At 61.8% G+C, this 9706-nt stretch overlaps 3 non-coding genes and 1 pseudogene across 3 annotated transcripts; all 4 read right to left on the bottom strand.

The window, feature by feature from the left end:
• Positions 1–48, bottom strand: LOC117797635 (annotated as a pseudogene; the record flags this gene model as incomplete).
• Positions 49–2912: 2864 nt separating this feature from the next.
• LOC117797634 lies at positions 2913–3007 on the bottom strand. Its single transcript, XR_004622626.1, has one exon. It is a non-coding gene; the product is annotated as a small nucleolar RNA SNORD116 (small nucleolar RNA).
• A 3410-nt stretch (positions 3008–6417) lies between these two features.
• Positions 6418–6512, bottom strand: LOC117797633. The gene has a single exon (XR_004622625.1). It is a non-coding gene; the product is annotated as a small nucleolar RNA SNORD116 (small nucleolar RNA).
• A 2898-nt stretch (positions 6513–9410) lies between these two features.
• Positions 9411–9505, bottom strand: LOC117797632. The gene has a single exon (XR_004622624.1). It is a non-coding gene; the product is annotated as a small nucleolar RNA SNORD116 (small nucleolar RNA).
• Positions 9506–9706: the final 201 nt, after the last annotated feature.

Raw genomic sequence — 9706 nt, 5'->3', positions numbered from 1 at the left:
TGTTCAGCTTTTCCAAGGAATGCAGAATGAGGGAGTCATCATCGATCCGAGCACATTCTGGGCCGCCTGGCCAATTGAATGAGGCAGGCTGCGCGGCTCAGAGGGGTAAGCTGAGGGCCTCAGAGCCCTCCAGCAGCCTGGACCGACCAGAGCCAAGCCACTGAGCAAAAGGAATGGTCAATCCTCTCATGGAGCCATACCCAGCGCGTCAGAAGGCACCCGCGCACTGGCAGCCTCTTGGACGGGCCTAGGGAATCCTACACTTGATGGCGCCGCCTGAGATAATGGAAGGCTTATCGTCTTCGTGATCCAACGTCTGCAGCGTGCCCACCTGGGACCACACTTCTTCCTGGGACCCGGCCAACCTCTGCTCATCCAAGGACAGGAAGGTCTATTCCTGCGGGCAGACGGCGAGCCTGGCGTGGCCACCGCACCTGAGAAGTGGGGACAATATGCACGCACGTGTGAGAAACGGACCGTGGTGCTCAGCTTGCCAGACGGTTCGGAACCGATCCGGGGTGAGCCTTGCACCTGCCTCTCCTGTCACTCTGTCCCACGGGGCTGGCTGCAGCCGGGGGTGATGCCACGGGCAGAGAACAACACGGACGCAGGTTTGAGTGCCTGCAAGAATTTGAGTGTGGGTGTGTATCTCTGTGTGTGCGAGTGTGTGGGTGTGTCTGTACGTGCACGCCTGTGTAGAGCACACAGATGGGGTATCTGTGTTGTTGTTGGGGAGGTGACATTTGACTGCGTGTAGTCCCTGTGGGCCGTGTGATCAAGTGTGTGCGGGGAGGTGCGGCCCGTGTGGGTGATTCTGATGGGGGGGTACGCATGTGGGGGGTGCTCACATGGGGAGGCCTCAGCTCCCGACAGAGCCTGCCCGGTACGTGGATCCCTGGCCTCACGTCCTGCCTCGGAGTGTCACGACATCGGTGCCAATGAATCCCTGAGCACCACGTTTGACCCCTAGAGTGGCTGAAAATGGCCAGAGACTCCCCGTCTCAAAGTCACCCTGGCAAAGCACAACACGCCCTCTCTATGTACACCCACTGACACACCGGAGGAGCGACGTTGATGCGGACTGTCACCCCGCTAGCTGTCCCAGCGCTATTACACTGCATAGAATCTCAGCAACTACCGGGAAAACTCTGGAGCCATGGGAAGGCTGCCACCACCCCTGGGACACCAGGTGCAGGGCCGAGACCGGGCCAAGCCGTAGGGATGTGAGGGACATACAGACTGCAAGCCATGTGCCGCGTCCCACACACCCGGCCAAAACGCCTCACGAGGCAGGCGGCAGAGCCCTTGGCAAGCAGTGCCCTCGCCCCGCCGTGGGCCAGTGCACGACCCAACTGATCCCAGGGCCCATTGGTACCCAGGGCACGGGCGTGTCCATGGCCAGCGGGCTTCGGGGGCCCAGTCTGAGAGGAAATGTGCAGTCACTCAGCGGCCCAGTCCACGCCACTATCCACGTGCCTACATGGCACGTCTCCCTGCCACCAAGGTCAAACGGGACTCACACGTCCAGGCCAGGGACCTTCAGACAGGGCAGTCACAAGCACAATAGACTCTGCGTTCACCCATCCTGGGGGATGCATGCCAGGATCCCTCTCTCAGCACAGGCACAGCACCAAGGCCCTCGCGGACGTCCTTACCCGCTGCCCCGCAGCAGAGAGGCATGAGGAAAGCAGGACACTTCTCCTGACCAAGGAGACGTGGATGTTTGCCCGGCTTCCCCTCCTGAGAGGGCACTGCGAAAAGCTGGCATTGGCAAACTCGGGGCCTTCCCTGCCCTCCTTGGCACTCAGACTACCACCGAGAGGTCTTGATTCTGCCCCCTAGCCCAGTAGGATTGGGAGACACCTGGCCGCCAGTCAATCAGACCCGCGCGTGAAAACACCTTTCACCTCGGGAGCCCCGTTCCTGAGGAGTCAAGGTCCCCACGGCCACACTAGGCTAAGGTAGCTGATGCAGGCCCGGCGGACCTGTGGGTCATCGCTAAGGCATCCCTCCAGGGCCCTGTGATGACGCCCTTGGAGCACCCATCCTCAGGGATGCAGACGCCAGGGGCACACTGGTCGGGGACCGCAGAGCCAGACCAAGGCACCCCGAAGCTGTCCCGGCTGTCCAGTGGTTGGTTGCCCCAAACTGGAAAGGGTGGGGTGGGGCTCCAACACCCACGGAGCCGTGACAGGCACTATGGAACAACACCAGAGCCTAGGGCTGCGCAGGTGCACGGGATCAATCCCCCTGTCATCCTTCCTGGTCCCTGAGGTTCCTGTGCAGGCCAAGAGGCAGCTTGGTGGCTCCACTCCTGCCCTGGGCCCACAGCACAGGCCCTGTGTGGGCACAGTGAGCGCCACTGGGATACTTTCAGGCCCTGTTACCATAGCGGCCTGGCCTAGTGTCTGCCCTCCTGCCAACCCCATGGGGCATTCCATGCACATCACTGGGCCCAAGGGCATGGGGACCTTTCTTGGCTTGCCCGACCCACGCAGCTGCCGCCGTGAGGCTCCCACCGCTGACAAGCCAGGAGCTCTACTTGAAGCACCAACCTGGCCCACACTTGTCCATGCCATGTGCTCCCAGGCCCATGCCAACGCCGCACAATGGGACTCCTAGGACAGGAATGCCAGCTTCCCGACAAGCCACCAAAGCCCGCTAAGTCCACGAGGACCTCCGCGGCATGAACACCCAGCTAAGACGGGGAAATGCCTCCCGGACCCTGATCCCTCCATAATGCTCTCCCATGCCGAGGCCCTTGGGGGTTGGTGGGGCTTCTGTGGGTGGTGGGGGTGGGGTTGGTGGTGGGGGTGTGTAGGTGGTGGCGGTGGTGGTTGTGGTGGCTGCGGGAGTGTGGCCAAGGGGAAGCTGTGCCTCACTCCTACCTGCCCTGGGGGAGACAACGTGCCGGACCTCAGTTTCGATGAGAACGACGGTAAGGAGTTCTCACTCATTTTGTTCAGCTTTTCCAAGGAATGCAGAATGAGGGAGTCATCATCGATCCGAGCACATTTTGGGCTGCCTGGCCAGTTGAATGAGGCTGGCTGCGTGGCTCAGAGGGGTAAGCTGATGGCCTCAGAGCCCTCCAGCAGCCTGGACCGACCAGAACCAAGCCGCTGTGCAAGAGGAATGGTCAATCCTCTCTTGGAGCCACAGCCTGCGTGCCAGTTGGCACCGGTGGACTGGCAGACTCTCAGGCAGGCGCAGGAAATCCTACAGCCAATGGCTGCGCATGACACAATGGAAGGCTTACCGTCTTCACGATCCGATGTCTGCAGCATGCCCACACGGGACCACACTTCTTCCGGGGACCCGGCCAACCTCTGCACATCCAAGGACAGGAAGGCCTAGTCCTGCAGGCTTATGGTGATCCTAGCGTGGCCACCGCATCTGAGAAGTGTGGACAATACAAACACACCCGTTAGAAATGGACCTCAGTGCTCAGCTCGCCGGACGGATCAGAACGGATGCGGGGGTGAGTCTTGCACCTGCCTGTCCTGTCCCTTAATCCCACAGGACTGACTGCAGCCGGGCATGATGCCACGGGCAGAGAACAGCATGCCTGCGGTTTTGGGTGCCTGCCTGAGTTTAAATATGTGTGTGTATCTCTGTGTGTGCGAGTGTGTTGGTGTGTGTGTCAGTACCTGCCCGCCCATATGCGAGCACACAGATGGTGTCTCTGTGTTGCTGTGTGTGTGGGGAGTGTCTTCTGACTGCATGTAGTCCCTGTGTGCCGTGTGGTTGAGGGTGTTCAGGGGGGTGGGGCCGAGTCTGGGTGATTCTGATGGGGGGTAAACATGCGGGCGTTTGTCCTCACATGTGGAGGCCTCAGCCCCCAACAGAGTCTTCCCGGTACGTGGATCCCTGGCCTCACGTCCTGCCTCGCAGTGACACGAGATTGGTGCCACTGAAACACTGAGCGCCATGTTTGACCCCTAGGGTGGCTGAAAATGTCCAGAGACTCCCCGTCTCAAGGTCACCCTGGCAAAGCACAGCACGCCCTCTCTACGTACACCCACTGACGCACCGGAGGAGCGACGTTGATGCGGGCTGTCACCCCGCTAGCTGTCCCAGCGCTATTACACTGCACACCACCTCAGCCACCACTGGGAAAACCCAGGGGCCCATGGGAAGGCTGCCACCCCCGGGACACGGGGTGCTCGGTCGAAACCGACCCAAGCCGTATGAAGGTGAGGGGCCCGCAGACTCCAGGTCAGGTGCCGCGTCCTGCACACCCGGCAAAAACGCCCTAGAGGGGCAGGTGGCACAGCCCTTGGCAAGCACTGACCTTGTCTTGCCGCCAGCGGGCGCATGACCCGACTGATCCCAGGGCCCATTGCCACCCAGGGCATGGGTGTGTCCATGGCCAGTGGGCTACGGGGGCCCGGCCTCCAAGGAAGCGTGCAATCACTCAGCGGTCCAGTCCACTCAGCAGCCCGGTCCACCCCCGAATCCCCGTGCCTTCACGGCAGGTCCCCCGTCCACCGAGGTCAAACGGGACTCCCACGTCTAGGCCAGGGATCTTCAGCCAGAACAGCCATAAGCTCAGTGGATGCTGCAGTAAGCCAACGCGGGGGACGCAATGCAGGGCCCCTCTCTCGACACGGGCACAGCACCATGGCCCTCGCGGAGGTCCCCGCCCGCTGCCCCGCAGCCGAGAGGCGCGAGGAAATCAGGACACCTCTCTGGCCAAGGAGAGGTGGATGTTTGCCCAGTTCCCCCTCTTGACAAGGCACTGCGCCGGGCTGGCACTGGCACACTTGGGGCCTTCCCTGTCCTCCCTGGCACGCCGACTACCACTGAGAGGTCTCGATCCTACCACCCCACCCAGCAGGATTGGGAGACACCTGGCCCCCAGTCAAATAGACCCGCCCGGGAAAACACCTTTCACCTCGGGAGCCCCGGGCCCGAGGAAGCAAGGTCCCCATGACCAAACTGGGCCAAGCCACCTGACGCAGGGCCAGCTGGCCCACGGGTCATCGCTAATGCATCCCTGCGGAGCCCTGCAAAGACACCCCTGGAACGCCCCTCCTCAAGGATGCAGATGCCAGGGGCACACCGGTCAGGGACCACGGCACCAGAGAGAGGCCGGAGTGAGGCACCCCGAAGCCATTCGGCTTTCCAGCGGTTGGCCACCTCGACTTTGAAAGGGCGGGCGGGGCTCCCACAACCCAAGGTGCCCTGACAGGCTGTATCGGAAGACACCCCCAGCATAGGGCTGCACAGGAGCACGGGATCAACGCGCCTGCGGTCCTTCTCGATCCCTGCAGTTCCTGTCCAGGCCAAGAGGCAGCGCAGTGGCTCCACTCCCGCTTTGGGTCCACAGCACAGGCCCTGCGTGGCCACAGTGAGCAGCCACTGGGAGCAGCCACTCTCAGGCCCTGTAAAGGGTAGCGGCCTGGCCTAGTGCCTCTGCCCTCTGGCCAGCCCCATGGGTCATTCCATGCACATAACCGAGACAAAGTGCACGGATCGTGGCTTGCCCAGCTGAGGCTTTTCTCTGGACCCACGGCAGCTGCCACCGTGAGCCTCCCATTGCACAAAATGCCAGGAGCTCTGCCTAAATGCCACCCGGGCCCACACTAGTCCGTGCCACGCGCTCCCATAACTCGTGTCAACGCCGCGCAAAGGGACTCCGACGATAGGGATGCCAGCTGCTTGACACAACACCAACGCCCGGCCAGTACTTGAGGACCTCCATGCCGAGAACACCCAGCTAGGATGGGGAATCGCCTCCTGGACCCAGAGGACTCTGCAAGGCTATCCCATGCAGAGGTCCTTGGGGGTTGGCGGGGCTTAAGGATGGTGGGGGGGGGGGGGGGGGGGGTCGCCTGGCAAACTGAATGAGTCAGGCTGCACACCTCAGAGGGGTAAGCCGATAGCCTCAGAACCCTCCAGCAGCCTGGACCAACCAGAGCTACGCCGTTGAGCAAGAGGAACGGTCAATCCTCTCTTGGAGCCAGAGCCCGTGCACCAGTAGGCAACTGCGTACTGGCAGCCTCTCAGGCGCACGAAGGAAATCCTACATCCAATGACTCCACCTGACACAATAGAAGGCTTACCGTCTTCGCGATTCGACATCCGCAATGTGCCCACCCGGGACCACTCTTCTTCCAGGGACTGGCCAACCTCCACGCGTCCAAGGACAGGAAAGCCTAGTCCTGCGGGCCGAGGGCGAGCCTGGCATGACCACCGCACCTGAGAAGTATGACAATACGCATGCACGCGTGAGAAACGGACTGCGGTGCTCACCTTCCAGGAATGCTCGGAACGGATCTGTGAGTGAGCCTTGCAACTGCCTCTCCTGTCCCTCTGTCCCACAGGGCTGGCTGCAACCGGGTGTGATGCCATGAGCACAGAATAGCATGGTCACGGGTGTGAGTGCCTGAGAGACTTTNGGGGAGACAGCGTGCCGGACCTCAGTTTCGATGAGAACGACGGTAGGGAGTTCTCACTCATTTTGTTCAGCTTTTCCAAGGAATGCAGAATGAGGGAGTCATCATCGATCCGAACACATTCTGGGTCGCCTGGCAAACTGAATGAGTCAGGCTGCACACCTCAGAGGGGTAAGCCGATAGCCTCAGAACCCTCCAGCAGCCTGGACCAACCAGAGCTACGCCGTTGAGCAAGAGGAACGGTCAATCCTCTCTTGGAGCCAGAGCCCGTGCACCAGTAGGCAACTGCGTACTGGCAGCCTCTCAGGCGCACGAAGGAAATCCTACATCCAATGACTCCACCTGACACAATAGAAGGCTTACCGTCTTCGCGATTCGACATCCGCAATGTGCCCACCCGGGACCACTCTTCTTCCAGGGACTGGCCAACCTCCACGCGTCCAAGGACAGGAAAGCCTAGTCCTGCGGGCCGAGGGCGAGCCTGGCATGACCACCGCACCTGAGAAGTATGACAATACGCATGCACGCGTGAGAAACGGACTGCGGTGCTCACCTTCCAGGAATGCTCGGAACGGATCTGTGAGTGAGCCTTGCAACTGCCTCTCCTGTCCCTCTGTCCCACAGGGCTGGCTGCAACCGGGTGTGATGCCATGAGCACAGAATAGCATGGTCACGGGTGTGAGTGCCTGAGAGACTTTGAGTGTGGGTGTGTATCTCTGTGTGTGCGTGTGGGTGTGTGTGTCTGTACGTGCACGCCTGTGTGAGCCCGCGGAATGGGTGTCTCTATTGTGCGGGTGGTGTCCTGTGACTGCGTGTAGTCCCTGTGTGCCATGTGGTTGAGTGCGTGCGGGGAGGGGGTGCGGCCAGGTCTGGGTGATTCTGATGGGGGGGTAGGCATGTGGGGGGGTGCTCACGTGTGGAGGCCTCAGCTCCCTACAGAGCCTGCCCAGTACATGGATCCCTGGTCTCATGTCCTGCCTCACAGCGTCATAAGATTGGTGCCATTGAAACACGGAGCACGATGTTTGACCCCAAGGGGCGGCTAAAAATTGCCAGAGACTCCGTGTCTCAAGGTCAGCCTGGTGAAGCAAAGCACGCCCTTTCAACGTACACCCTCTGAGGCAACGGAGGACTGACATCAATGCGGACTGTCACCCCACTAGCTGTCCCAGCGCTACTACACTGCACAGAACCACAGCCAACACCGGGAAAACACAGGGGCCCATGGGAAGGGCTCCTGGCATCGTGTGCGCTGGGCACCACACATAGGATACCGGGTCCAGGGCCGAAATCGACCCAAGCCGTACCGAGGTTGGGGCCCGCGGACTCCAGTGCAGGTGCCGTGTCCCGCACACCTGGTTAAACGCCTTCACGGGGCAGGGGGCATAGCCCTTGGCAAGTGGTGCCCTCGCCCCGTCACGGAATGGCGCACAACCCAACTGATCCCGGGGCCCATTGCCACCCAGTGTGGGGGTGTGTCCATGGCCAGCAGGCTTTGGGGGCCTGGCCTCTGAGGACACGTGCAGTCACTTGGCAGCCTGGTCCACACCCGCGTCCCCGTGCCTGCATGGCAGGTCCCCCCGCCACCGACTCCCACGACCAGGCCAGGGATCTTCAGCCAGGACAGCCACAAGCACATTGGACGCTGCCATCAAAATCCGGGGAGGCGAGGCAAGGCAAGGCCCCTTTCTCAGCACACGCACAACCCATGGCCCTCGCGGAGGTCCCCGCCTGCTGCCCCGCAGCCGAGAGGCGCGAGGAAATCAGGACACCTCTCCATCCCAAGGTGAGGTGGACGTTTGCCCAGCTCCCCTCCTGACAGAGCAGTGTGCCCGGCTGGCACCGGCACACTCGGGGCCTTCCCTGTCCTCCCTGGCATGCAGACTACCTCCAAGCGGTCTTGATCCCACCCCCAAGCCCAGAAGGATTGGGAGACACCTGGCCCCCAGTCAAACAGACCTGCCCAGGAAAACACCTTTCGCCTCCGGAGCCCTGTGAGTGAGGAAGAAAGGTCCCCATGGCCACGCTGGGGTAACTTAGCTGACGCAGGCCTGGCGGGCCCATGGGTCATCGCAAACCATCCCTCCGGGGCCCTGCAATGACGCCCCTGGAATGCCCCTCCTCGGGGATGCAGATGCCAGGGGCTCACCGGTCGGGGACCGCAGCGCCGGAGAGATACACCCCAAAGCCATCCTGGCTCTCCAGCAGTTGGCAGCCCTGACCTAGAAAGGGCGGGGCAGGGCTCCCACAACCCATGGAGCCGTGAGGGGCCATATCGGAACACACCAGAGCCTAGGGTGGCGCAGCTGCACGGGATCAACCCGCCTGCGGTCCTTCCCAGTCCCTGCAGTTCCTGTCCAGGCCAAGAGGCAGCTCGTTGGCTCTACTCCCGCCCTGGATCCACAGCACAGGCCCTGCATGGCCACGGTGAGCAGCCCCTGGGAGACTTTCAGGCCCTGTCAAGGTGGGCGGCCTGGCCTAGTGCCTCTGCCCTTCTGCCAACCCCATGGGGCATTCCATGCATGTCACCGGGCCAAAGAGCACAGGCACATGTCGTGGCTTGCCCGGCCCAGGGCTCTCCTCTGGACCCATGGCAGCTGCCGCCGCGAGGCTCCCACCGCACACGATGCCAGGAGTGCTGCCTGAAGCGCCACCCTGGCCCATGATGGTCCTTGCCAGGCGCTCCCAGGGCCTGTGCCAATGCCACGCAGTGGGACTCCTACAGCGAGGATGCCAGCTGCCCCACACGCCACTACAGCCTGGCCAGGCCACGAGGACCTCCATCCCGAGAAAACCCAGCTAGGATGGGGAAACGGCTCCCAGACCTGAGCCCTCTGCATGGCTCTCCCATGCCGAGGCCAATGGGGGTTGGTGGGGCTTCTGTTGGTGGTGGGGGTGGGGGTAGGGGAGTGGTGGTGGTGAGGAGGTGTTGGCAGTGGTGTTTGCGGTGGCTGAGAGAGTGTGGCCGAGGTGAAGCTGTCCCTCACTCCTACCTTGGGGAGACAACGTGCCGGACCTCAGTTTCGATGAGAACGACGGTAGGGAGTTCTCACTCATTTTGTTCAGCTTTTCCAAGGAATGCAGAATGAGGGAGTCATCATCGATCCGAGCACATTCTGGGCCGCCTGGCAAACTGAACGAGGCAGGTTGTGTGGCTCAGAGGGGTAAGCCGATGGCCGATGGACCGATCAGAGCCACACCACAGAGCAAGAGGAATGGTCAATCCTCTATTAGAGCCAGACCCTGCGCACCAGTAGACACCGGCGGACTGGCAGCAAATCAGGCGGGCGCAAAAAATCCTACAGCCA

Source organism: Ailuropoda melanoleuca, unplaced genomic scaffold (genome assembly GCF_002007445.2).
Source record: "Ailuropoda melanoleuca isolate Jingjing unplaced genomic scaffold, ASM200744v2 unplaced-scaffold10304, whole genome shotgun sequence".
Classification (NCBI taxonomy): domain Eukaryota; kingdom Metazoa; phylum Chordata; class Mammalia; order Carnivora; family Ursidae; genus Ailuropoda; species Ailuropoda melanoleuca.
This window is presented reverse-complemented; position numbering and strand designations above follow the sequence as displayed.